Source organism: Muscardinus avellanarius (assembly GCF_963383645.1).
Source record: "Muscardinus avellanarius genome assembly, chromosome: 3".
Taxonomy (NCBI): Eukaryota; Metazoa; Chordata; class Mammalia; order Rodentia; family Gliridae; genus Muscardinus; species Muscardinus avellanarius.
The window spans coordinates 15276087-15303006 of NC_137788.1; the positions used below are offsets into that span (position 1 = coordinate 15276087).

At 46.5% G+C, this 26920-nt stretch overlaps 1 pseudogene across 1 annotated transcript in view; it reads right to left on the reverse strand.

The window, feature by feature from the left end:
- Positions 1-648: 648 nt before the first annotated feature.
- The window catches only part of LOC308259989 (PHD finger protein 10-like), a 32472-nt pseudogene continuing 6200 nt past the window's right edge, over positions 649-26920 (reverse strand). Inside the window, exons 2-5 of the transcript in view lie at positions 3242-3307; positions 1671-2103; positions 1274-1361; positions 649-1044 (exon numbers count right to left, since the gene is read on the reverse strand). The product of the transcript in view is annotated as a PHD finger protein 10-like (transcript). The remainder of the gene's footprint in view (positions 1045-1273; positions 1362-1670; positions 2104-3241; positions 3308-26920) is intronic.

A 26920-nucleotide genomic window follows, 5' to 3' on the forward strand; every position in this document is an offset into this window, starting at 1 on the left:
GTGTAGCCCAGAGGTTCAAGGGCTTCCAGGAACCCCAGTACCACCAAAAAAATAAATAAATAAAAAATAAAGAATAAAAAATTGGGCTGAGGCTATCACATGGAGGTAGAACGCCTCTAGGTTCCATCCCCAGTACCACAAAACTAATTTAAAAAATGGAAAAAAAAATAAAGAAAGTTCAAGCCAGGTGTGGTGGTGCTACCTGTAGTTCCAGTGCTTGGGAGGCTGAGACAGAGGGATAACAGGTTCGAGGCCAGCCTCAACAAGCACACATTCATCAGCCTAGTGAGCCCCTGTTTCAAAAAAAATAAAAAATAAAATAAAAAAGGGCCGGGGTATAACTTAGAGGTAGAATGCCCCTGGGGTTCAATTTCCAGTACCACCAAAAAAAAAAAAAAAAAAAAAAAAAAAAAAAAAAAATTTGATAGGATGTAGAAAATGGCAACAAACCTCTCCAGGAAAATGTTTGGTACCTGGTTTCCAGGTGCTAAGGAAGGTTTTGTTCCAGCAGGCCAGAAATCTTAGGATATTTGGGGGAGACCTCACGAAGAAAGCAATTCATTCAAAATTCTACAATAGGTGAAAGAATCTGGTGGAAAAGTTTCTTAAGCTTGGTTCGTGAATCTTGGAATAACAAATAATAAAGATTTAATAAATTCCAATGGGAGAGCCCTGGCTGTCCAGAGGGCTCTCCCCTTCAGACACCTTGCCCAAGGAGCTGTCCGAAGCGCCTTAATTCCTCCGTTCCTCGTCAGCCTGGCCATCCTCAGCATCGTCTGCGCAGGGAGCTTGGGGCCCAAGGAGGCCGGCATAGCGCTGTGTTCAGCGGCAGATACCGCAGCTCACCCCGTGAATACCTCTTGTAGTATTCCTGGAACTGCCCAGGGATGAGCGCCACTGGATAAGAACTGACCCTTGTTCGCTCTGTCGGCAACACTTTGAACTTCCCTTGAGGAACCTGGATAAAGTGCGTCTGCAAGTCAGAGTGCCCATTGGCTCTTCCTGCACTCTCCTTTCAAGCTGCTGTTGGACTCGGCAGCCTTCCTGGCGGCTTTCTTTTCTTTTTTTTTTTTTTTTTTTGGTGGTACTGGAGGTGGAACCCAGAGGCTTTCTACCTCCAGGCTACACTCCCAGACCTATTTTATATTTTATTTGGAAACAGGGTCTCACTAGTTGCTGAGAGCCTCACTCAGTAGCTGAGGCTGGCTTTGAACCTGTGTGATCCTCCTGTCTCAGCCTCCCCAGCGCGGGGATTACAAGCGTGCACCACCACGCCTGGCTCCTAGCGGCTTTCTTGATGTACTCAGGGACTTTGCTCGCTTCGACTTTCTGCGTATTTTGTTGTTGCATTTGAGAATACTCTTTTTTATTATTTTTTATTATTATTAATTTATTTTGTGGTACTAGAAATGGAACCCAGTGGCCTTCTACCTCCGGGCTACGCTCCCAGACCTTTTTTTTTTTTTTTTTTTTTTTTTTTTTGGGTACTGAGGGTGGAACCCAGAGGCTTTCTACCTCCAGGCTATACTCCCAGACCTTTTTAATATTTTATTTGGAAACAGGGTCTAAGTTGCTGAGGGCCTCACTAAGTAGCTGAGGCTGGCTTCGAACCCATGTGATCCTCCTGTCTCAGCCTCCCAAGCGCAGGGATTACAAGCGTGCGCCACCACGCCCAGCTTGAGAATACTCTTTATAGTGACTGGTAATTCACTGATGTTCTTTTTCTTGTGGAATAACAGAACATTCAGCATGTTTGGCTGGATATTCTTTTATCGTTAAATCAGTAACTTCATCCCTGGGCATCGCTGTCAAACCCAGAGTGCCCTGAGTTTCTGTAATGACATTCAGCTCTCTCTGGTAGAGTTCCTCTTTGTGAGACAAATCTCCTCGCTCTAAATCTGGGTCCTTCCGTTTAAAGGAGGTCGCACCCAAATATTTGCTGACTTGCTCCTGAAGCATATAGCATTCTCCTGTTCCATCAGGTGGCCATTTGCACTCGATCAAATTTTCTGCTGGATAGTCACTGAAGCCAAGATCTTGACTCGATCAGTTTCACAACTTCTACGGCTCTCTCCTGAGCCCATTCGCCGCCGTCTGAAGTATCTTCATTATCATCCCGCGGGAAAGCGCCGCCCCGGCCCGGCCACCAGCATCAGCGTCAGCGCACGGGCCGCCCCGGCCCCCATGAAACTTACTTTAAAACGGGGTCTTACTAGGTTGCTGAGAGCCTCACTACTTGCTGAGGCTAACCTAGAACCTGCGATCCTCCTGTCCCAACTGCCAAGCACCGGGCTTACAGGCATGAGCCACCACGCCTAGCTTCTTTCTGGTTTCTTTAGAGCCCCATTCCCAACCTTTGCATTTTTTCCTTAATCAAGTTTACATTATAAATATGTTGCAACAGAGCGTGGTGGCGCACGCTTGGAATCCCAGCATTCGGGAGGCTGAGACAGGAGGATCATTTTTCGCGGACAGCCTCAGCTACTTAGCGAGGCCTCTGGCAACTCAGTGAGATCCTGTTTTGAAATAAAGAATAAAAAATAGGGCTAGGCGTGTAGCTCGGAGGTAGAATGCTCCTGGGTTCCATCCCCAGTATCACAAATATAAACAAACAAACAAACAAATAAATAAATATGTTGCAATAGAGCCGGGTGTGGTGGCGCACACTTGTAATCCCAGTACTTGGGAGGCTGAGACAGGAGGATCATGGTTCACAGTCAGCCTCAGCTACTTGGTGAGGTCCTCTGCAACTTAGTGAGACCCTGTTTTAAAATAAAGAATAAAAAATCGGGCTGGGGGTATAGCTCGGAGGTAGAATGCTCCTGGGTTCCATCCCCAGCACCACACACACACACACAATAAAAAATAAGTAAAAGACCAAGATCAGCTGGGTGATCCTGGTGTGCCCAGAGCCTGGCACACACAGGACAGGAGGTAGAGGAGAGGCCTCGTGGAGCCGGCGTGTCCTCCAGGGATGGGCCTCGGGGCTGCTTTGCACGACCGACTCCAGCCCTCTGCTCCCCTGCCTTCTGAACAGGCCACCCTCCCTGGCCTCCAGGCAACCCTGGAGAGTGTTGCCCAGCCTCACCAGCGCCCCATGACTTGTGTTTTGTTTTGGTTTTTTTCCAAATCAAATCCCAGAAATCCAGGTTTAAAAATAACTGAGAAATGCAATCTTCTCCACCAAGCCGCTTGGCAAAAACAAACCCTCAACAAAGGGCAGGGTGCGGTCTGGTCTCACTTCATGCTCTTCGTTTTCAGCCGCCCGCTCAGCTCCGTTGGGGCTGGAGAGACGAGGGAGGCAGGCCTGCTGGGGGCTGAGGACAAGGGTGTGGGTGGGCACGGGCTGCGTGGCCCGGGAGGGTGGCTGGGCTCTGCAGGCACACGCCCTCGCGGAAGGACAGCTGCCCAGGACTGCTGTGCAGAAAGGTCCTCCCTGGAGTCCTGGCTCGCTGGTCTCCAGCCCCGGGTCGGGCAGAAGATCAAAGCAACCCTGGAAAACGCACTCCATTAATAAGCCCGAATTCATTCTCCTTCCCGGGGGAGACATCGGCTTCTGCTCCGGCCTGTCCTTCCCCATCACAACTCTGGGAACTGGTGGGTGTAAAAGCCAGCAGCATTTCCACGCTTGCTGGACAAGCATTTCAAACGCCCCCCCCCCTTTTCTACATGGTCTGTTTGTTAACCTGTCTTCTCTTTCTTAATGCCTATTTTGTGGGCAAGAAAAATGTGTGACGGAAGAGAGGGAACTCGGGAGCAGGGAAGGCCTGGAAAACGGTCGGATTTCATATTTCCTCCTCCTTTGAATCAGCAGTTATGCCCCTCAATGGGGTTTTCCTGCATATGTTTGTATAACTCCCTTTTAAAACAATTTTTGCTGGTTTTTCCTTTCCCTGCCCCTGGGTACGTTCTTCCAACGGACAACTTTCCACCTCAGTGGAAAGTAACGGACAGGAAAGAGTGGTCGTGTGGTCTGCTGGCTCCAGCTGCAAGGGGAGGCTTTGCTTCTATTCTGAGCTTTCTTGAGAACAAGACAGGGATTGGACACACGCCCTGGCCATGTATGGGAGTTCCAGGGACCCTGTGCCAACAGGAGGAAGTTATTCATCCCAGATCAGAAGGGGACCGGGAACTCACATTTATTAAACACCTGCGAAGTGCCAGGGGCCCCTCATGAGCCAGCTCATTTAATCCTCACACAACTTTGTGAGGTATGTTTTGGGACTTCCATGTTAGAGATGGGCAAACTCAGGCTCAGAGAGATGCACTGAGCTGTCGCGGGTGGCACGGCTTGTGGGTGGCAAAGCCGGGAACAGAGTTTTGCTTCTGGGTCAGAACTGTCTCGCTGCCACACTCAATCTGCCAGCCATGCTTGATTCATCTCGTTGACGTACTCCATTTCCTGAGCACCTACTGTGTGCTACCTCCAGTTCTACGTGCTAGAAACAGCAGTGATCGCAATAAAGACTCCTTTCCTTATGGAGTTTAGAGTCTGGTTGGAGGTGAAGGAAAGAAGAGAAAACAAGCATAGTAAATGTATTCTATAACATGCTCGAAGACCTTACACGCTATGAACAAAGGAAAACATTAGAACTGGGTAAGGGGATTGGGAAGGCTAGAGACGGCTGCTGCACATTTAAAAAGAGCAACCAGTGCCGGGCGTGGTGGCGCACGCTTGTAATCCCCGCGCTTGGGAGGCGGAGACAGGAGGATCGCGCAGGTTGGAAGCCAGCCGCGCTGGCTTAAGAGACCCTGTTTCCAAATAAAAAGCATAAAATAAATCTGGGAGTGTAGCCCAGAGGTAGAAGGGTTTCCAGGAACCCCAGTACCACAATAAATAAATAAATAAATATAAAATAAAATAAATAGAGCAACCAAACAGGGCCTGTGGCTCACACCTGTAATCCCCTGCACTTGGGAAGCAGAGACAGGAGGATGGCAGGTTTGCAGCCAGCCTCAAGAACTTAGTGAGACCCTCAACAAATTAGCAAGATCCTGTTTAAAAATAAATAAATTAATTAATTAATTAAAAAAATAGGGCTGGGAGTAGCTCAGTGATAGCATGCCTCTGGGTTTAATCCCCAGTATCACAAAATACATAAATAGGGTGATGAGAGTAGGCCTCCTTGCCGGGCGTGGTGGCGCACGCTGTAATCTCTCCGCACTTGGGAGGCTGAGACAGGAGGATCACGCAGGTTCGAAGCCAGCCTCAGTTGGCTTAAGAGACCCTGTTTCCAAATAAAATATAAAATAGGTCTGGGAGGTAACCCGGAGGTGGAAGGCCCCTGGGTTCCATCCCCAGTACCACCAAAAAAAAAAAAAAAAAAAATAGACCTCCTTGGAGAGGCGACATCTGCCCGAAGACTTCATAGAAAGGTAAGAGTTTGGAGCTGATACTGGAGGGGAGATTACTGTCGAAGGAACAATACATGTAAAGGCCCCAAAGTGGGAGCTTGCTGCCTAGCACGTTGGAGGAATAGCAAGGAGGCTGGTGTGCCTGTTGCAGAGGGAGCCGGGGAGAGGCACGGAGAAAAGGTCAATCGGCCAGCTGGTGGGAGAATGAACTTCTGGGGCAGGGGGGAGCAGGAGGAGGGGCGGGGCTGCTGGTGTGGCCAGGTTGAAAGCAGTGCAGGAGCTGGGTGGCGGTCAGATTTGGATTTATTTTTTGTTGTTTTTGTTTTTTGTAGGGATTGAACCTTAGGGCATTCTACCTCTAAGCTACACCCACAGCTCCCCCACTTTTGGTAATGGGGATGGAACTCAGGGGCTTTCTACCTCCAGGCTACACTCCAATATTTTTTATACTTTATTTGGAAACAGAGTCTCCCTAAGTTGTTGAGAGCCTCACTGAGTAGCTGAGGCTGGCTTCAAACTTGCGTGGTACTCCTGTCTCAGCCTCCCAAGTACTGGGATTACAAGCGTGCTCCATCACGCCCCGCTTCACAGCCCCTTTTATTTCTTATTTTGAAACCGGCGTCGCACTGGGTTGCTGAGGCTATCCTTGAACCTGGGATTCTCCTGTCTCAGCCTCCCAAGTACTGGAACTACAGATGTGCACCGCCACACCTGGCAGATTTGGATTTCTTTATTTTTATTGTTGTGGTACTAGGGATTGAACCCAGGGGCATTCTACCTCTGAGCTACACTTCCAGCCCTGTTTTATTTATTGTTTTTTTTTTTTTATTTTGAAACATGTTCTCACTAAGTTGAGGAGGGCCTCACTAAGTTGCTGACGCTGTCCTCAAACGTACAATCTTCTTGTCTTCATCTCCCAAGTACTGGATGGCAAGTGTAAGCCACCACACCCAGCTTGGATTTATTTTGAAACCAGAGCAAAAGGATTTCCTGGTGGTCTAACGTGGGAGGTGAGATTCCTTGAGCTCACAGCTGGGAGACGAAGCTCCCACCTTGGCCTGAGCTGAGGGAGACTTTGGGTGGAGCAGATACAGGGTTGGGGAGAGATGAAGGAAGAGGGTGGTTTTGAGCACAGTGAATTTGAGATGTGTGACTTCCCTCCACACAGAGCCAAGTCACTGAGATCCAAACACAAGAAGAGGCCCATCCTACAGAAATTGGCCTGAGCAAACCCGCCCATCCCAGAGTCCCCAGCACCGCCTTCCCCCAGCCAAGGATTCTTAACCCTGAGTTCTGTGAATATGGATGGGAAAAAATTAACATTTAAAAAATTTGCTTATCTCAACCCGGCACTGTGGCACATGCCTATAATCCCAGTACTTGGGAGGCTGAGACAGGAGGATCGCAGGTTTGAAGCCAGCACTGGCAGCTTAGTGAGGCTCTCAGCAACCAAGCGAGATCTTGTCCCCAAATAAGAAATGGGGCTGGCCGGGCGTGGTGGCGCACGCTTGTAATCCCCGCGCTTGGGAGGCGGAGACAGGAGGATCGCGCAGGTTCGAAGCCAGCCGCGCTGGCCTGGCGTAAGAGACCCTGTTTCAAAAAATATAAAATAGGTCTGGGAGTGTAGCCCAGAGGTACAAGGGCTTCCAGGAACCCCAGTACCACCAAAAAAAAAAAAAAAAAGAAAGAAAAAAAAAGAAAAGAAATGGGGCTGGAGGTGTAGCTCAGAGATAGAATGCCTCTGGGTTTGATGCCCAGTATCCCCTGCCCCAGAAAAAAATTCTTTTAGCTTACCTCTCACTGCAATTGAGCATCTGCTTCAGTTATTAATTCAGGCTCCAAAACCCGGTGGACTTAGCAGACCAGCTGCTGTCACCCAGAGGAACCTCGACCATGTTCACGTCCACGTCACATGACAGGTTCTATAGGTCATCTCCAAATGTCTGTTTTATCCCCATTAATTCTCTGAATTTACTCTACTTCTTGGACCTGTCACTGGGTCTTTTTATTTAACACATTAATAAACACGTACGTACTTGGGAGGCTGAGGCAGGAGGTTCACAGGTTCCAGGCCAGCCTCAGCAACTTAGCGAAGCCACCAGCAACTTAGAGAATAAAATAAAATTAAATAATAAAATAAAATAGGAGCCAGGCATGGTGGCCTGTGCTTGGGAGGTGGAGACAGGAGGATTATAAATTCAAGGACAACCTCAGCAAGTAGTGAGACTCTCGTTAACCTAGCAAGACCCTGTTTCAATCCCCAGTACCACCACAAAAAATATATATCTTTTTTAATTTGAAACATTTTTGTGTGGTATTGGAGACTGCACCCAGGGGCGTTCTACCTCTGAGCTACATCCCCCAGGCTTATCTTTGAAATAAAATCTCTTTAAGTTGTGGAGGGTCTCACTAAGTTGCCAAGCTTGGCCGTGAACCTGCGATCCTTCTGTTGTACCTTCCCAAGTACTGGGATTATAAGTGTGTGCCACCATGCCTGGCTAAAACTTTTTTTTTTTTTTCTTGTATTGGGAATGGAACCCAGAGGCCTACTATCTCCGAGATACACCCCCAGCCCTATTTTTTTAAGTCTTTATTTTAAAACAGGGTCTCACTGGATTGCAGAGGGCTTCACTAAGTGGCTGAAGCTGTCTGCCAACTGCGATCCTCCTGTCTTAGCCTCCCAAATTCTGGGATCACAAGCGTGTACTACTATACCTGCGGGCTAAAACTTTTTTTTTTTTTGCGGTACTGGGGATGAAACCTAGGGGCGTTCTACCTCTGAGACACACCCCCAGCCCTATTTTTTACTCTTTCTTTTGAAGCAGGGTCTCACTGAGTTGCAAAGGGCCTCACTAAGTAGCCGAGGCTGTCTGCGAACCGGGATCCTCCTGTCTCAGCCTCCCAAATGTTGGGATTAAAAGCGTGCACCACCACGCCCGGCTGACACTTGGTATTTTGAGAGCCCAGAGGGAGCCAGGCACAGTGATGCAAACCTGTAATCCCAGTACTTGGTTGGCTGAGCCGGTAGGATTACAGGTTCAAGGACAACCTCAGCAGTTTACCAAGAGCCTCATACCTTTGGGTTCAAGCCCATATACAAAAGAGAGAGAGAGAAAGAGAGAGAGAGAGAGAGAGAGAGAGAGAGAGAGAGAGAGAGAGAGAGAAAAGAAAAAGAAAGCCAGTGCTTAGAACGAGATGGCCTGTTTTTTCACACCCAGCCTTGCCACTTACATGTGGTTTCAGGTTAATTTCTTTGTGCCTCTGTGTCCTTCTTTATAACACAGGCCTGATGGCAAAAAGAACAGGAATCTCGCAGCCAGGCGTGGTTGCGCACACTTGTGATCCAGGACTTGGGAGACTGAGACGGGAGGCCTGAAGGTTCACAGCCAGCCTCAGCTACTTAGTGATCGATACCCAGTTTCAAAGTAAAAAATAAAATAGGACTGGGGGTATAACTCAGAGTTAGAATGTCCCTGGGTTCCATCCCCAGTACCATACACACACACACACACACACACACACACACACACACACACAAGATCCAAGAGTCTCACTAAAAAGGTGAGAGTCTCTGGCAGTCGACCACTTCCACTATTAACTGATAAAGTTTTGTGTGTGTGGTATTGAGGATGGAACCCAGGGACATTCTACCTCTGAGCGACACCCCCCCCCCAGTCCTATTTTATGTTTTTATTTTGAAACAGGGTCTCACTAAGTTGCAGAGGGCCTTGCTAAGTTGCTGAGGCTGACTTTGAACCTGTGATCCTCCTTTCTCAGCTCCCCAAGTACTGGGATTACAAGCGTGCATTACCACGCTCGGCTTCTGTGGAACAGATGCTGAGTCTGTGATTTGCAAGCAAAAAGTTCACTGAGGGAGCACAAGACGATATTCTTGGAAATGACACCTGTGAGTGGGTGAGAAAAGCCGAACGGGACAGAGGGAGAAATGGAATCATGACAAAGTCGCTCTGAAAGCTTCACTCTAAACCTCCGGCCCTCTGGAGCTGAGATGGATTCTGCAGCTGTCCTGTCTCCGGGGAGGGAGATAGGCCCTCGTTCTCCCTCCTGGACCAATCACTGCAACCTTCTCTGCTGAGCCAAGGCCCAGAGGAGCATCTTAGTCCTGAAGCAGGAGACCTTAGAGAACCCACAGCATCCTCTACGAGACTGTCCTCCCTTCCTTCCTTCCTTCCTTCCTTCCTTCCTTCCTTCCTTTTTTCCTTCCTTCCTTCCTTCCTTCCTTCCTTTCTTTCCTTTTTTTTCCTTATTTGGTGCTGGATTGAACGCAGTGGTTCCATCACGCCCAGATTCCTTTGCCATTATTTGCCAAACAACGCAGCATACTATTTACATAGTATTCATATTATATTAGACATTATAAGTCATCTAGAAATTATCTAACATATATAGAAGCATATGCATAGGTTATGTGCAAATACCGTAGTATTTTATGGGAGGAACTTGAGCATCCGTGGCTTTGGTCCCCAAGTCAGTCCTGGGACCACTCCCCACGGGACCCAAAGAACACTGTCCCGGCTTTTGACCTCCATTTTTTTTTTTTTTTAATTTTTTTTGTGGTACTGGGGATGGAACCCAGGGGCATTCTACCTCTGAGATACACCTCCAGCCCTATTTTTTATTCTTTATTTTGAAACAGGGTCTCGCTGAGGTGCAGAGCTACGCTCCCAGCCCTTTTTATTTTTATTTTTTAAATTTTGAAACAGGGCCTCGCTAAGTTGCGAAGGCTGACTTCAAACCTGCGACCTTCCTGTCTCAGTCTCCCAAGTGCCGGGATTAAAGGCATGCACCACCATGCCTGGCCTGAGTCTGACCTTTTCATATTGATATGCAGACATTCCGTGTGTGTGTGTGTGTGTGTGTGTGTGTGTGTGTGTGTATGTGTGTGTGTGTGTGTGTGTGCGCGCGCGGGGGATCCAACCCAAGGTCTTGCACATATTAGGCAAGTGCCCTACTACTGAGTTACACCCCCAGCCCCTAGTTTTCTAAACCTCAGCTTCTTCCCAGGGCATGTTGGCCCAGGCCTGTAATTTCAGCAACTCAGGAGGCGGAGCCAGGAGGGTCACCAGTTCAAGGCCAGCCTGTGCAACTTAGCGGGATCTTGTGTTTTGGTTAACATTCTCACTGCTGTGGCCCAAACATCTGATATGAAAAACTTAGAGGGAGAAGACATTTGTCTGCTCACAGCTCTGGAGATTTCAGTCCATGTTAGATCAGCTTCCAAGCAGGAGCCAGGGCTACGGGTCCTTAGAACATCATAGTAGGGAGCAGAGAGAATGAGATAGTGTCAGCTCATGGTAGCAGGGAAGAGAGGAGGAGGAGGCTGAACACTGTCCCTGGCTACACTCTCAGGGACCTGTCACCGCAGCCAACTCCCGCCTTTGAATATGAAGGCCTAGTCTAACACGTGAGATCTGGGGACATTTTAAATCCAAACCATAACACCCTCTCTCAAAAAAAAATAAAAAGGTCAGGGGAGGCAGCTCAGTGGTAAAAAATACTTTTGGTACTTAATCTACAGTACCAAAAGAACCCCCCCAAAATACTAGGTTCTTGTCAATTTTAGACATTGTAAATATCTTCTTTCAATCTGTCATCTATTAACTTTCAGTCTTTTTTTTTTTTTTAACAGTACTTGGGATGGAACCTAGGAGCATTCTACCCTCAAGCTACAACTCAGCCCTATTTTTATTTTTTATTTTATTTTATTTTATTTATTTTTTATTTTTATTTATTTATTTATTTATTTTGCGGATCTTGGGATGGAACCCAGGCGTTTTCGACCTCCGAGCTACACCCCCTGACCTATTTTTTATTCTTTATTTTGAAATCGGGTTTCACTGAGTTGCGGAGGGCCTCACTAAGTAGCTGAGGCTGTCTGCGAACCGCGATCCTCCAGTCTCAGCCTCCCAAATGCTGGGATTACAAGCATGCGCCACCACGCCCGGCTTATTTTTTATTTTGAAACAGGGTCTCACTAAGTTGCAGAAGCCTTCACTGATAAGGTGAAACTAGCCTTGAAACCGTGATCCTTCTGTCCTTCTGTCTCAGTCTCCCAAGTACTAGAATCATAAGTGTAAGTCACCATGCCTGGCTTCTAGAATTCCTTAGGTCTTTTTATTTTTTATTTTTGGTGTGTGTGTGTGTGTGTGTGTGTGTGTGTGTGTGTGTGTGGTGCTGGGGAAGGAACCCAGGGGCCTTCTATCTCTAGGTTATACTCCCAGACCTATTTTATATTTTATTTAGAAACAGGGTTTCACTAAGTTGCTGAGAGCCTCAGTAAGTAGCTAAGGCTGGCTTCAAACCTCTGCAAACCTCCTGTCTCGGCCTCCCAGAATTCCTTAGTTTTGTTATCAGATTACAACATTTTCTTCTTTAAAATTTTGCTCAAGCTGGGTGCGGTGGCGCACGCTTGTAATCCCAGTATTTGGGAGGCTGAGACTGGAGGATCGTGCAGGTTCAAAGCCAGCCTCAGCTACTTAGTAAGGACCTTTGCAACTCAGTGAGACCCTCTTTCAAAAATAAACAATAAAAATAAAGCAGGGGGTGTAGCTTAGAGGTTGAATGCCCCTGAGTTCCATCCCCAGACCCGGAAAGAAAGAAAGGGAGAAAGAATTTGCTCAGTTAGATGTGGTGGTCTGTAATCTCAGTACTTGGGAGGCTGAGACAGGAGGATCATGGGTTTGTGTCCAGTCTTGGCAACTGGAGTGAGGACTTGTTTCAAAATAAAACAAATAATAAAATAGGGCTGGGAGTGTAGCTCAGAGGTAGAATGTCTCTGGGTTTTATCCTCAGTACCACAAAAACAAAACAAAACAAAAAACCATAAACATACACTCTGACTCTCCCGGCTTCCCAGCTACCATGAGCTGAGCACCTCCCCTGCCCAAATTGGGGTGCATTCTCTTTCTAAACTGAAGACCCTACTTGATTTTCTTCCCTTGTTTCTTCCTTTTTTCTCCATAGGACTTTGCTGCTGAATATTCTCCTCCAGCTCCTAACAATTGATATTTATTTATTTATTTATTGTGGTCTTGGGTCCAGGGGCTTTTCTACCTCTGGGCTACACTCCCAGACCTATTTTATATTTTATTTGGAAACAGGGTCTCACTAAGTAGCTGAGGCTGGCTTCAACCTGTGCGATCCTCCTGTCCAGCCTCCCAAGCGTGCGCCACCACACCCAGCCCTGATATGATTTAAAGTCTCTCTCTCTCTCTCTCTCTCTCTCTCTGTGTGTGTGTGTGTGTGTGTGTGTGTGTTACTGGGAATTGAACCTGGGGGCATTCTACCTCCAAGCTATACTCTCAGCCCTTTTATTTATTTGTTTATTTATTTATTTATTGCGGGTCTGGGGATGGAACCCAGGGGCATTCTACCTCCGAGCTACACCCCCTGCCCTATTTTTTATTCTTTATTTTGAAACTGGGTCTCACTGAGTTGCAGAGGGCCTCACTAAGTAGCTGAGGCTGTCCGCGAACCATGATCCTCCAGGTCCCAGCCTCCCGAATGCTGGGATGACAAGCGTGCGCCACCACGCCCGGCTTATTTATTTAATTATTATTTGAAACAGGGTCTCACTAAATTGCTGAGGCTGGCCTCAAGCCTGTGACCTTCCTGTGTCCGCTTCCCAAGTATGGGGATTATAGGCAATGCGACACCCTCGTCTTACTCTTTATCCCTCACAATTCCGTCCTCTTTGAGAAATTCTCAAGATTTTAGTCCCTCTAAGTGGGTGACTTCCCTATCGGAAAATTGAGCCCTAAACTTTCTTATGAATGCCAATGACCAATTAAAAAGACTTCAGCCGGTGTGGCGGTGCACACTTGTAATCCTAATACGTGTGCTTGGGAGGCTGCGACAGAAAGATTGCAGGGTCAGAGCCAGCCTCGGCAACTTAGTGAGGCCCTTAGAAACTTAACAAGACCCTCTTTCCAAATTTAAAACATGAAGTTGGCCGGGCGTGGTGGCGCACGCTTGTAATCCCCGCGCTTGGGAGGCGGAGACAGGAGGATCCTGCAGGTTTGAAGCCAGCCATGCACGCTGGCTTAGGAGACCCTGTTTCCAAATAAAAATGTAAAAATAGGTCTGGGAGTGTAGCCCGGAGGTAGAAGGGCTTCCAGGAACCCCAGTACCACCCCCCAAAAAAAACCAAAAACATGAAGTTGGGCTGGGGGTGTAGCTCAGAGGTAAGATGCACCTGGGTTCAATCCTCAGTACCAATAAATAAATAAATAAATAAATAAATAAATAAATAAATAAATAAAATATCTTTTTTAGAGCAGTTTTTGGGTTGGCAACATGACCAAGAGGAAGATATAGAGATATATTCTATTTATACTCCCTGGCCTCCCACACCCATGGCTTCCCCCATTATGAACATCTCCTACCAGAGGGTAAATTTGCTACAATGGTGCACCTGATTTTTGGTTCTTTAGTTTGGGCACTGGGGATTAAACCTAGGAGCATTCTACCTCCGAGCTATATCCTCAGCCCTATTTTATTCTTTTATTTGTAAACAGGGTCTTGCTAAGTTGCTGAGGCCGGCGTCAAATCTGCAGTCCTCCAGTCTCAGCCTCCCAAGTCCTAGGGTTACTTGTGCCACCACACCCGGCTTGGTGTACTTGTATTGACACATCACTGTCACCCAGAGTCCACAGAGCACGTTGGGTTTCACTCTTGTCTATCCTGTGGGTTTGGGCAAACCCCAGTATAGTGTTACACAGAGTATTCTCGCAGTGCCGTAATTCCTCTGTGCTCCATCCACCCACCCTCCCTCCTCCCAACCCCTGGCAGCCACTGCTCTTGTGACTGTCCCCATAGTTTTGCATTTTCCAGAAGGTCAAAGAGCTGGTGTCATTCGGTATGCAACCTTTTCGAACTGGCTTTTTCACTTAGTAATGTACAGTAGAGCTCCCTGCATTCAGCTTCAGTCTGAAGACAGATGCCTCTGAGCTCTCAGCACAGTCTCTATGGTGAGAGTTCAGTCCAGGAGAATAGGAACCTCCGTGGCCTCTGCATCTGTGAAGCGCGTCCAGTGGACTGCAGTTCCTGAAGGATGAAGAATTGGGGCTGGGCACGGTGGTGCGCAACTGTAATCCTGGTACTTGGGAAGCTGAGACAAGGAGGATGGCAGGTTTGAGGACAGCCTCAGCAAGTAGTGAGACTCTCATCAATCTAGTGAGACTGTTTCAAAAGAAAAATAAAATAGGGCACACACCTGTAATCCCAGCATTTGGGAGGCTGAGACAGGAGGATCGTGGTTTGAGGACAGCCTCAGCTACTACTTAGTGACGCCCTTTGCAACACAGCCCTTGTTTCAAAATAAAGAATAAAAAATAGGGCTGGGGATGTGGCTCGGAGGTAGACCGGCCATGGGTTCCATCCCAGGACCGCAAAAATGATATAAAATAAGGCTGGGGATGTAGCAGCTCAGAGGTAGAATGTTCCCGGGTTCAATCCCTAGTACGAAAGAAAGAAAGAAAGAGAGAAAGAAAGAAAGAAAGAAAGAAAGAAAGAAAGAAAGAGAGAGAAAGAAAGAGAATTTGAAGCAATTGCGCTGGGCATTGTGGCACGTGCACCTGCTTGTAATCCCAGCATTCGGGAGGCTGAGACAGGAGGATCGTGGTGTGTGGACAGCCTCAACTACTTAGTGAGGCCCTTTGCAACTCAGTGAGACCCTGTTTCGAACCAAAGAATAAAAATAGTGCTGGGGGTGTAGCTCGGAGGTAGAATGCCCCTGGGTTCCATCCCTTGTATTGCAAAAAAGAAAAAAGAAAAAAATTTTGAAGCAAGAACATCAAAAGAGCACTTCCTATCACTTTACAATTTACAAAGGCTCAGGACCTGAGCCGGGCGTGGCGGCACACGTTTGCGATCCCAGTACTTGAGAGGCTGAGACAGGAGGGCCACAGGTTCAAGGCCAGCCTGAGCACCTCGGTGAGACCGTCAGCAACTCAGCAAGACCCTGTTTCAAAAACCAAAAAAAAGAAAGAAGGCCTGGGGATGTAGCTCAGAAGCCGAATGATCCTGGGTTTGGGGATGTAGCTCAGAAGCCGAATGCCCCTGGGTTTGGGGATGTAGCTCAGAGGTCGAATGCCCCTGGGTTTGACCCACAGTATTAAATAAATAAAGTCACCACGAGCATCGCCAGTTTGTCTCTGGAATCCCTCCTTATTTTTCCACCCTGCTACTCCTTGTTCATAAATTTCTTGGTTCTCGACTCTCTTTATTTTGGCTACACGCTACGGCGTTCTCCTCCACCCGGCTCTCTGCTGGAGAGTCAGCTGGGCGTGACTCATTCTTCTGCCTTTCAACAACCACACCGATCCAAGCCGTTGCTTTTGGTCTTGTGCTTTGATTTCCGAATGTTCCCCAATGGAAGGAGTAGCCCATCTGGGGTAACTGTCTCATCTCTCACCAGGACTTTGAGGGGTGCCGTGGTGGCCTGCCAGTTTCGAGATGGCAAAATAAAGAATCATTGCCTCCACCTCTCACGATCTCCCCCAAAGGGCTGGGTGTGTCGCTCAGAGATAGACTGTTTGCCTAGCATGTGTGAGGTCCAGAGTTCCCTTCCCAGCACTGCAAATAAAATAAAATAAAATAAAATAAAAATAAAAAGGAATGACCCCAAACAAGAAGTATAAGAAACGAAAACAAAAGTCTCGAATATGCCAGGTGCATTAGTGAAACCTGTAATCCCAGCTACTCAGGAGGCTGAGGCAGGAGGATCACAAGTTTGAGGCCAGCCCGGGCAACTTAGTGAGACCCTGTCTCAAAATAAAAGACGAAGGGCTGGGATGTAGCCCAGTGGTAGAGTGCTTGCCTGGCACATGGAGACCCTGGGTTTGATCCCCAGCACTGAAAACAAACAAATGTTTGTGTAGGAAACCAGGAGCCAGCAGGGAGCCCTAACCACACCAGGGGGTGCAGAAAGAGGCAGGGCAAAGCCCCAGGGGTCTGCTGGTGGGGTTCAGAGGGACGTATCAGGGCATTTGGAGAAACCTCAGACCAGACCTTGAAGACAGAGAATTCATTTTATTTATTTATTTATTTATTTATTTATTTATTTATTTATTTATTATTTTTGATGGTACTGGGGTTCCTGGAAACCCACCACGCCTGGTTTACATGTTTTCTTTTTTTTTCCTCCTCAGTTTTTTTCCTTCATATGTAACAATCATTGTTTCTTTCTAACCAGAGCATGTAGGATTTGACCAGATCAAGTCCTCATTAAACACTTGTTGAGCCGGGCGTGGTGGCGCACGCTTGTCATCCCCGCGCTTGGGAGGCGGAGACAGGAGGATCGCGCTGGTTCGAAGCCAGCCTTGCTGGCTTAAGAGACTTTGTTTCCACATAAAAATGTTAAAAAATAGGTCTGGGAGTGTAGCCCATGGGAGTGTATCCCGGAGGTAGAAGGGCTTCCAGGAACCCCAGTACCACCAAAAACAAAACAAAACAAACAAAAAAAAACCACTTGTTGAATGAATTACTTTCTCTGTATCATATAATAGTTGTCAGCATATAAAGACATTTTGCTCTCCAGATAACTGTTAAAAAATATTTACTACATTGCTAGATGGAATTTCCATTAGCCCGAATTTCCCACAGCCGGAAGAAGCAAATTCTAGCAAGACTTTTGTCCTGAAATGTAACATTTCATTGTTTTAAATAGGTACAATTCTATATGTGTATGTTTTTCTCCTCCTCCCCCTGCCTCCTCCTCCCTCCTCCTCCTTCTCATTTTTGTGGCACTGGGAGTTAAACCCAGGGGCATTCTACCTACAAGCTATATCCCTAGCCCAATTTTATTTTTTTATTTTTTTATTTTTTTGGTGGTACTGGGGTTCCTGGAAGCCCTTATACCTCTGGGCTACACTCCCAGACCTATTTTATATATTTTTTTTATTTGGAAACAGGGTCTCTTACTAAGCCAGTGCGGCTGGCTTCAAATCTGCGCGATCCTCCTATCTCTGCCTCCGAAGCGCGGGGATTACGAGCGTGCGCCACCACGCCCGGCCCAATTTTATTTCTTATTTGGAAACAGAGTCTCAAGTTGCTGAAAGCCTCTCTAAATTGCCGAGGCTGGCTTTGAACCCATGATCCTCCAGTTTCAGTCTCCGAAGTACTGGGATTATAAACATGCACCACCACACCTGGCCCTTCTTCCTCCTCTTCTTCTGTCACAGTGCCAGTGATTGAACCCAGGGCCTCATGCATGCTGGGCAACTGGTCTACCACTGAGCGACCCCCCCAACCCCAGTCCAAGATACATTCTTAAATCCACAAAAATCTGCCCTTTCATTATCTCGGTTTTAGTCTTTCATTATTTTAACATGAACTTGGTTCCCATGAAGGTCAGGGCTTGATAATTACATTCAGCCCTTTGCAATTATTGGTAAGGAACCAGGTAACAGCACTGACATTTAATATTTAATTGTTTCTGACCGACATTAATTAGTCACAGATGCACACCAGATTCCCATTTAATTAAATACTCTTGGGAACATATTGCGGGCTCAGGGATTCTGACCACATCAAAAAGCAAACGTTCAGCTTTAAAAGTTGGGCCCTGGAGACTCAGGCACACATGGAGAGGAAATTCCAGATGTGGAGCATCCCCCGCCCTCAGCAATGAACCTCCTACTTCTAAGTCTGGGAACTTCCAGGCTCTACCCACCTTCTGTCGCTCTCGGATCATCAGTTTACCCTCTACTGAATCATTTATGCAAAACATGAGTAATTTCTATCATCCTAAAAAAAACTCACTGTTAACCTCACCTCTTCTAAGAGATTGCCCTTTTTCTTTTATTTGGAAACAGGGTCTCACTGAGACTAGATTGCTGGGGCTGGCCGGGAACCTGCAATCCTCCGGTCTCAGCCTCCCACGTGCTGGGATCGCAAGTGTGCGCCACCATGCCCAGCTTGGATCTCTCCTTTTTAAATTTTTTAGCCTTTTTTGGAGAAAAACTTCTTGAAAAGATTGTGTGCGCTCCCCGTGGCCAATCCCTCTTATCTTTGTCTCCCTCAAATGCACTGCCTTCTGGCTCTGGCTTGGGTCACCTGGTAGAAAGCATCGTTGTCGGCCGGGTGTGGTGACGCGTGCCTGGAATCTCAGTATCTGAGAGGCTGAGAGAGAAGGACCGCGGGTTCCAGGACAGCCTCCGCAGGTAGCGAGGCACTCATCAACCTGGTGAGAGCCTGTTTCAAAATAAAAATAAAATAGGGCTGGAAGTGTAGCTCAGAGGTTGCTACACTCCAATCACACACACACACACACACACACACACACACACACACACACACACACACACACACCATCCTTGTCAATATCACCAACATTACTTCCTCGATGCTCAGGCCAGTGGCCAAGACTCCATGCTCCTTTGTTTGACCTGGCCAGTGAGATCCTTTTGTTTGAAATGCTGTCTTCATTTGGCTTCCAGGAAACTGTCTTATCTTGCTTTTCCTCCCAGCCTTGGTCATTCCTGCTCCTTCTCCTGAGCGGATTCAGTCTCATCTCCCCAGCCTCCCAAGTGTTCCATCCAGGCGTTCAGTTCTTGGTTGTCTTCTCTTTTTTCTACTCCCATTCTGTGGGTGGTCTTAGCACAGCAGGTACAGTGGCTCTCTGAATCCACAGCTTGTGCTATGGATTTAATCAGTCCCAGACTGAAAAAATTTTTTTTAATTGCTATCTACGTTGGGTCTGGTGGTGCATGCTTGCTATGTCAGTATCTGGGAGGCTGAGACAGGAGGATCACAGGTTCCCAACCCGCCTCAGTTACTTAGTGAGGCCCTCCGCAACTAAGAGACCCTGTTTCAAAATAAAGACCTGTTTAGTGAGACTCTGTTTCAAAATAAAAAATAAAAAATAAAAAAATAGGCCTAGGGGTGTAGCTTGGAGGTAGAATGCCCCTATATTCAATTGTCTGAGCTGGGCATGGTAGCGTCTACCTGTCATCCCAGTACCTGGAAGGCTGAGACAGGAGGATCACAGGTTCATGGCTAGCCTCAGCAATTTAGTAAGGCCCTCTGCAACTTAGTGAGACCCTGTCTCCAAAAAAATAAAAATAAAAAAAATAGGACTGAGTGGGCTGGGAGTATAGCTCAGAGATAGAATGCCCCTGGGTTTAATCCCCAATAAAATACACATACGCACACACACACACACACACACACACACACAATCTGTAATGAACATGTAAAGATGTTTTTCTGTTGTTGTTGTTGTTGTTGTTGTTATTATTATTATTATTATTATTATTATTATTATTATTATTAGTGGTGGTGGTGGTGGTGGTAGTAGTAATAGTAGTAGTACTGGACCTAAACCTAGGTGTAACTCTGAGCTACATCCCCAGCCATTTTTATTTGAAAATTAAAATTGCTAAATTTCTGGGGCTCTCACTAAGTTGTTGAGGCTGGCCTCAAACCTATGATCCTCCAGTCTCAGCCACCCAAATACCGGTATTCCAGATCTATGCCATCATGCCTGGCTTTCTACTTCCAAGCTACTTTTATTTTATTTTTGCAGAACTGGGGATTGAACCCAGGGGCGTTCTACCTCAGAGCCACCCCCAGATCTATTGTTTATTTGTTGTTTTGAAGCAGGGTCTCACTAAGTTGTAGAGGGCCTCACCAAGTAGCTGAGGCTGGCCATGAAGCTGTGATCCTCATGTCTCATACTCCCAAGTACAGGGATTGCGAGCATGTGCCACCATGCCTGGCTTATTTTTTTGTTTTGAAACAGGGTCTTGCTAGGTTACTGAGAGTTTTGCTACACGGCTGCATGGCCGCAAACCTGGACTCTTACTGTCTCAGCCTCCCAAGTACTAAGACTACAAGGTGTGAGCCACGATGCCTGGCTGGCATAAAAACTCTTTACATAGCATGTCTATTCTTAGGCATTTTTAAGCCATCTAGAAATGATCTAAAGAATAAGTATATAGGAGCATATGCATAGGTTATGTACAAATACTGTAGCTTTTTTATTATTTTTTTGCAGTACTGGGGATGGAGCATTGTACCTCTGAGCTATACCCCCAGACCTATTTTTTATTTTTTATTTAATTAATTAATTAACTTATTTATTTATTTATTTATTACAGGGGGCATTCTACCTTCGAGCTATACCAACAGCCCTATTTTTGTTTAATTCTTTATTTTGAAACAGGGTCTCACCGAGTTGCAAAGGGCCTCACAATGTAGCTGAGGCTGCCCCTGAACCATTATCCTCCTGTCTCTGCCTCCCAAATGCTGGGATTACAAGCTTGCACCATCACATCCGGCTTTATTCTTTATTTTGAAACAGGGTTTCACTGGGTTGCAAAGGGCCTCACTAAGTAGCTGGGGCTGACTGTGAACTGCAATCCTCCTGTCCCAGCCTCCCAAATGCTTGGATTACAAGAGTGCGCCACCATGCTTGGCTAATACCATAGCATTGTGAGAGGAACTTGAGCATCCGGGGGAGTTTGGTTCCCGAGGCAGTCCTGGGACCACTCCCCAAAGGAACACTGTCCCAACTTTTTTTTGGGTGGTACTGGGGATGGAACCCAGGGACCTTCTACCTCTGGGCTACACTCCCAGACCTATTTTACATTTTATTTGGAAACAGGGTCTCTTAAGCCAGCTGAGGCTGGTTTAGAACCTGCTTGATCCTCCTCTCTCAGCCTCCCAAGCTGGGGTGGGGGGTGAGGGGTGGTTACAAGCTTGCGCCACCGCGCCCGGCCACTGTCCCAGCTTCACCTCCATTTTTATCTGCAGCACTGACCTCTCTCCTGCTGACTCTGCATTTCCTCTTGAATGTTGACTGAGCCCGAGGCACAGCTAACACACTCAGCTCTACTGGAGGAGAGGGAGGGAGAAAGGAAACGGGGGCCGGGGTGAGGGAAAGCAAACACAAGGTGTCTGCCTTGGGCCAGCGCAGGTTCCCCAGGGAGTTTGCTAGATGCTTGCCACCCAGGAGCATCTCCAGAGAGGCCTGGCGGGACCAAGGTGCTGCCTCTCGGGAGGAGGGGAAGGCCTGTGGATGGAAGTGGACTTTATCCATTGACTCCTTCTTCCTCCTCCCCCTCCCCCCCTCCCCCTCCCCCCCCCCCCTCCTCCTCCTCCTCCTCCTCCTCCTCCTCCTCCTCCTCCTCCTTCTTCTTCTTCTTCTTCTTCTCTATTATTGGGGGTTGAACACAGGGCCATTCTACTTCTGAGCCTCACCCCCAACCCTATTTTTTTATTTTTTATTTAGAAACAGGGTTTCACTAAGTTGCAGAGGGCCTCACTAAGTAGCTGAGCCTGGTTAGGAACCGGCGATCCTTCTGCCTCAGCCTCTCAAGTATTGGGATTACAAGCATGTGCCCCCACACCTGGCTCTTTTTTTATTTTTTTGGTACTAGGGATGGAACCCAGGGATATTTTACCTCCAAGCTATATCCTAACCTATTTATTTATTTATTTATTTATTTATTTACTTACTTACTTATTTATTTACTTATTGCAGGTCTGGGGATGGGATCCAGGGGCATTTGACCTCCAAGCTACACCCCCTGCCCTATTTTTTATTCTTTATTTTGAAACCGGGTCTCACTGAGTTGGAGAGGGCCTAAGTAGCTGAGGCTGTCCGTGAACCGCGATCCTCTGGTCTCAGCCTCCCGAATGCTGGGATTACAAGCGTGTGCCACCACAACAGCACGCATTTATTTATTTATTCAAAATATATTTATTAAATTTTGAAAGACTCTTGCTAAGTTGTTGAGGCTGGCCTGGAACCTGCAGTCCTCCTGTCTCAGCCTCCCAAGGACTGGGATTACAAGCATGTGCCACCACAACAGCTGGCATTCATAATATCCCTCTCTCTCTCTCTCTCTCTCTCTCTCTCTCTCTCTCGTATTAGCGATTGAAGCCAGGGACATTCTACCTCCTAGCTATATCTTATTTATTTAATTTTGAAACAGGGTCTGTTATACTCAAAGTATGGGACCCCAGGCCACCATCACACACACACACTAATGCAAACAACAGGAAGGGGTTTATTGGGGCACTAGCTCGAGCTAGGGTCCAAGCCCCTCCAACGCAGTGGAGTCTTGACAAGGACCCCGAGTCTTTGTTCCAAGGCAGTTTTATACATTTCAGTCACTCGGGCTGTGATTTACAAAGGAGTTATCTTTAAACCAAAAGGAATTTTTACTGCTGTTATCTCAAGCGATGGACAGGATACTTGGTGCCTCCCGTTTGATTCACGCCACCTCGGGTTGGTTGGGAGTTTTTCACTCTGACCCAGGTGCCAAAACTGGCACTTAACTGTTAATTGTATTCCTGGGAAACTGAAACTTAGGCGTAGTGTGTTTGCTGTATGGATGAAGCCTGTCATGGCTCCGCTAGGAATCTACGGGTCTCACTAAGTGGTTGAGGTGGTCCTCAAACCTGTAATCTTCCTTGTCTCAGCCTCCCAAATACTCGAGTTGCCAGCTTGTGCCACCACGCCCGACTTCCCATGTATTTTCAATCCACGGTTGGTTGAATCTGCAGGAGCAGAATCCACAGATCCAGAGGTCTCATTGTGTACCCAGAGGTACCAACATCAAGGTCAAGCAGGTCAGCGAATATGAGCGCCCCTGCCCCCTGCTGGAAGGGTTGGCATCCTTCCCAAGCACTACCCCAGGCTCCGGGCACGGCGTCCTAAGATTTGGAGAGTGCCTTTAAGAGTCTGGAGAAAAGTAGGGACTCGAAGCCATACTTTAAGGTCTGTACAAACAGGCTGCGGATGTATCTCAGCAGTAGAGCACCTGTCTAGCATCTGTGAGGCCCTGGGCTTGTCTCTAGGACTGAAAGAGAGGGAGAGAGAGAGAGAGAGAGAGACAGACAGACAGAGAGAGAGAGAGAGAGAGAGAGAGAGAGATTTGCTAAGAATGTCTTTTTTTCTCCTTGGATCCCATATATAGAAATATTTTCTCTACCATTAAGTAAGAAACCATTTATGCATACCCCTAATTTTTTTTATTTTTATTTGTGTGTGTGTGTGTGTGTGTGTGTGGTACAGGGGATTTAAACTAGAGCCATCCTACCTCCAAGCTACACTCTAAGCCCTTTTTTAAAAATTTTGTTTTGAAATAGGGTCTTGCTAGGTTGCAAAGAGTCTCACTAAATTGAAGAGGCTAGCCAGGCATGGTGGGGCATGCTTGTAATCCCAGCATTTGGGAGGCTGAGTCAGAAGGATCACGGTTTGCGGACGGCCTCAGCTACTTAGTGAGATCCTGTCTCAAAATACAGAATAAAAAATAGAGCGGTGGCTGGGTGTGTTGGCGCACGCTTGTAATCCCCGCACTTGGGAGGCGGAGACAGGAGGATTGCACAGATTCAGAGACCCTGTTTCCAAATAAAAATATAAAATAGGTCTGGGAGTGTAGCCTGGAAGTAGAAGGGCTTCCAAAAACCCCAGTACCACCAAAAAAAAAAAAAAAAAAAAAAAAAAAAAAAAAAAAATAGGCCTGGGGATGTAGCTCAGAGATAGACTGTCCCTGGGTTCCAACCCCAGTACCAATAAATAAATAAATAAATAAATAAATAAATAAATAAATAAATAAATAATAAATTGCTGAGGCTGGCCTTGAACCTGTTACTCTCTCATCTCAGCTTCTCAAGTACTGGGATTTCATATGTGCCACCATATTTGGCCCGATTTTTTAATTAAACAAATAAAATGTGCAAGTACAAGCTAGTTACCTTATTATAACTGGGTTCATATATCCACGTTTAAAAAAATAGCTGAAGTTGAGCCGGGCATGGTGGTACACACTTGGAATACCAGCACTTGGGAGGCTGAGACAGGAGTATTACAGGTTCTTAGCCAGCCTCTGTTACTTAGGAAAACCTCCACAACTTAGTAAAATCCTGTTTCAAAATAAAAGATAAAATAGGGCTGAGAGTATAGCTTGGGGGTAGAATGCCCCTGGGTTCAAGCCCTAGTATCACCAAAAAATAGAAAAAAAAATCAAAGTTGCAGGCATGGTGGCTCATGCCTATAATCCCAGCACTAAGGAGGCTAACACAGGAGGATTATAGAGTCAAGGCCAGCCTCAACAATTTAACAAGACCCTGGAAGCCCTTCTACCTCCAGGCTACACTCCCAGACCTATTTTATACTTTTTTATTTGGAAACAGGGTCTCGTAAGCCAGCGCGGCTGGCTTTGAACCTGCGCGATCCTCCTGTCTCTGCCTCCCAAGCGCAGGGATTACAAGCCTGCGCCACCACGCCCGGCTTTGGTGCACTTTTTAATGTAGGTAAAAGCAGAAACGTCAGCCTCAATCACACTTTTCCAAGCATTTCCTTACACACTCAAACCCATCCTGATGGCAAAGCACACTTAAACCCAGTCTGTTCTTATTCCAGGTTTGTGCGGGAGCCTCTGGCCTCGCAGGGACGGCCCCGTGCGAAGGCAGGACATCGGTGGAGCACACTGCATACTGGGCATGGCTAGTGCTAGCGATGTAAAAATAAAAAAAGATATTCTTGCTCTTCATGCATTTGCGGAAGAAATAACTAATAATAATCAATGGCTAGTTAATAGTACTTGATATTGAGCCATCTAATCTTAACTATTTACATCTTTATAACATCTTTCTAATCTACATGAGGTCAAGTTGTGGCATTCTGGGGAAAAAACATTTAGAGGACATTATTCAGCCCAGTACCTACCCCTGCTTCAAGTTAGCACATTATGCCAGCCAAATGTTTCTATCAATGCCAGGCGTGGTGGCACACACCTGTGATCCCAGTACTTGGGAGGCTGAGACAGGAGAATCACAGGTGCGCAGGCAGCAGCCTCAGCAACCTAACACGGCTCTCAGCACTGAGACAGAGACCATTTTTCCAAAAATAAAAAATAAAAAATAAATAAAAAAAGAAGTTGGGAGTGTAGCTCAGAGGTAGAATTCCTCTGGGTTTAATACCAAGTACCACAAATGTCTCTCTGGCATCTTTGTTTCTCCTTTTTCAGGGACCCTTTGGCTTAGCTGGAATTTCTCACTCCAATTATATGTCCATTATATATATGTAAAATATATGACTATATATATATATATATATATATATATATATATTTGTGGTAATGGGGATGAAACCTAGGAGCACTGTACCTCTGAACTACACACCCAGCCATATTTTTTAGTTTATTTATTTTTATTTGCGGTACTGGGGATGGAACCCAGGAGCATTCTATCTGTAAGCTACACCACCCCCAGCCCAATATTTTATTATTTATTTATTTATTTATTTATTTTCCGGGTCTGGGGATGGAACCCAGGGAAATCAACCACCGAGCTACACCCCCTGCCCTATTTTTTATTCTTTATTTTGAAAAAGGGTCTCACTAAGTTGCAGAGGGCATAAGTAGCTGAGTCTGTCCTCGAACTGCGATCCTCCTGTCTCAGCCTCCCAAGTACTGGGATTACAAGCGTGCGCCACCACGCCCGGCTTAGTCTTTTTATTTTTCAAACAGGGTCTCACTGAGTTGCAAAGAGCCTCTCTAAGTAGCTGAGGCTGTCCACGAACAGCAATCCTCCGGTCTCAGCCTCCTGAATGCTAGGATTATAAGCTAGCGTGCACCTTCACACCCGACCATTATACATTTTGAGCATGTAATCTAATAGTTTAATGAGGTGGAGATCCAGGGCTGCCCCAATGAGATACCACTACTAATCTAGTAGACTGGTAAAAAATATTAAGTTGTCATTAAAGTTAACGCTTAACTGGGTGCAATGCTGCACCCCTGTAATCCTAGCACTTAAGCGACTGAGCCAGGAGTATCACAGGATTGAGGCCAGCAAGAGGTAATTTAGTGAGACACTGTTTCAAAATAATAATTTAGAAAGGGGGCTAGAGGTGCAGCTTAGAGTAGAATACCCCTGGGTTCAACCCCCAGAATTGTAAAGAGAGAGAGAGAGAGAGAGAGAGAGAGAGAGAGAGAGAGAGAGAGAGAGAGAGAGAGAATGTTTTTTCCTATATGGCTGGTGAGGATATGGAGAAACCAGAATGTTCATGTGGTCATACAATGATTGTCGGTGAGGAAGAAACTAAAATAATCATTTTGGGGAAAAGTTTAGCAATGTTAGTAAAGCTAATGATATATGTGCCCTATTGTCCTCCTTTTTTATTTATCTGATAAAAATATATGCAAATAAAAGTTTGCATCAGGATAGATATATAAGAATGAGGCTCCTGGTGTGGTGGCACATGCTTATAATCCCAGCATTTGGGAGGCTGTGACAGGAGGATCGTGGTTTGTGGACAGTCCCAGCTACTTTGCAACTCACTGAGACCCTGTTTCAAACTAAAGAATGAAATATCAAATATAGGGCTGGAGGTGTAGCTCAGCGGAAGAGTGTCCCTGGGTTCCATCCCCGGTACTGGAAAAAAAAAAAAAAAAAAAAAAGAGGACACTTTGGCAATAGTCCAGAAGTAGAAACAACCCAAATATCCATGAAAAGTAAACAAACCATCAACAGAATATAATGAAATACTATATAGAAATAAAGCAGAATGAACTCGTTAAATACAACA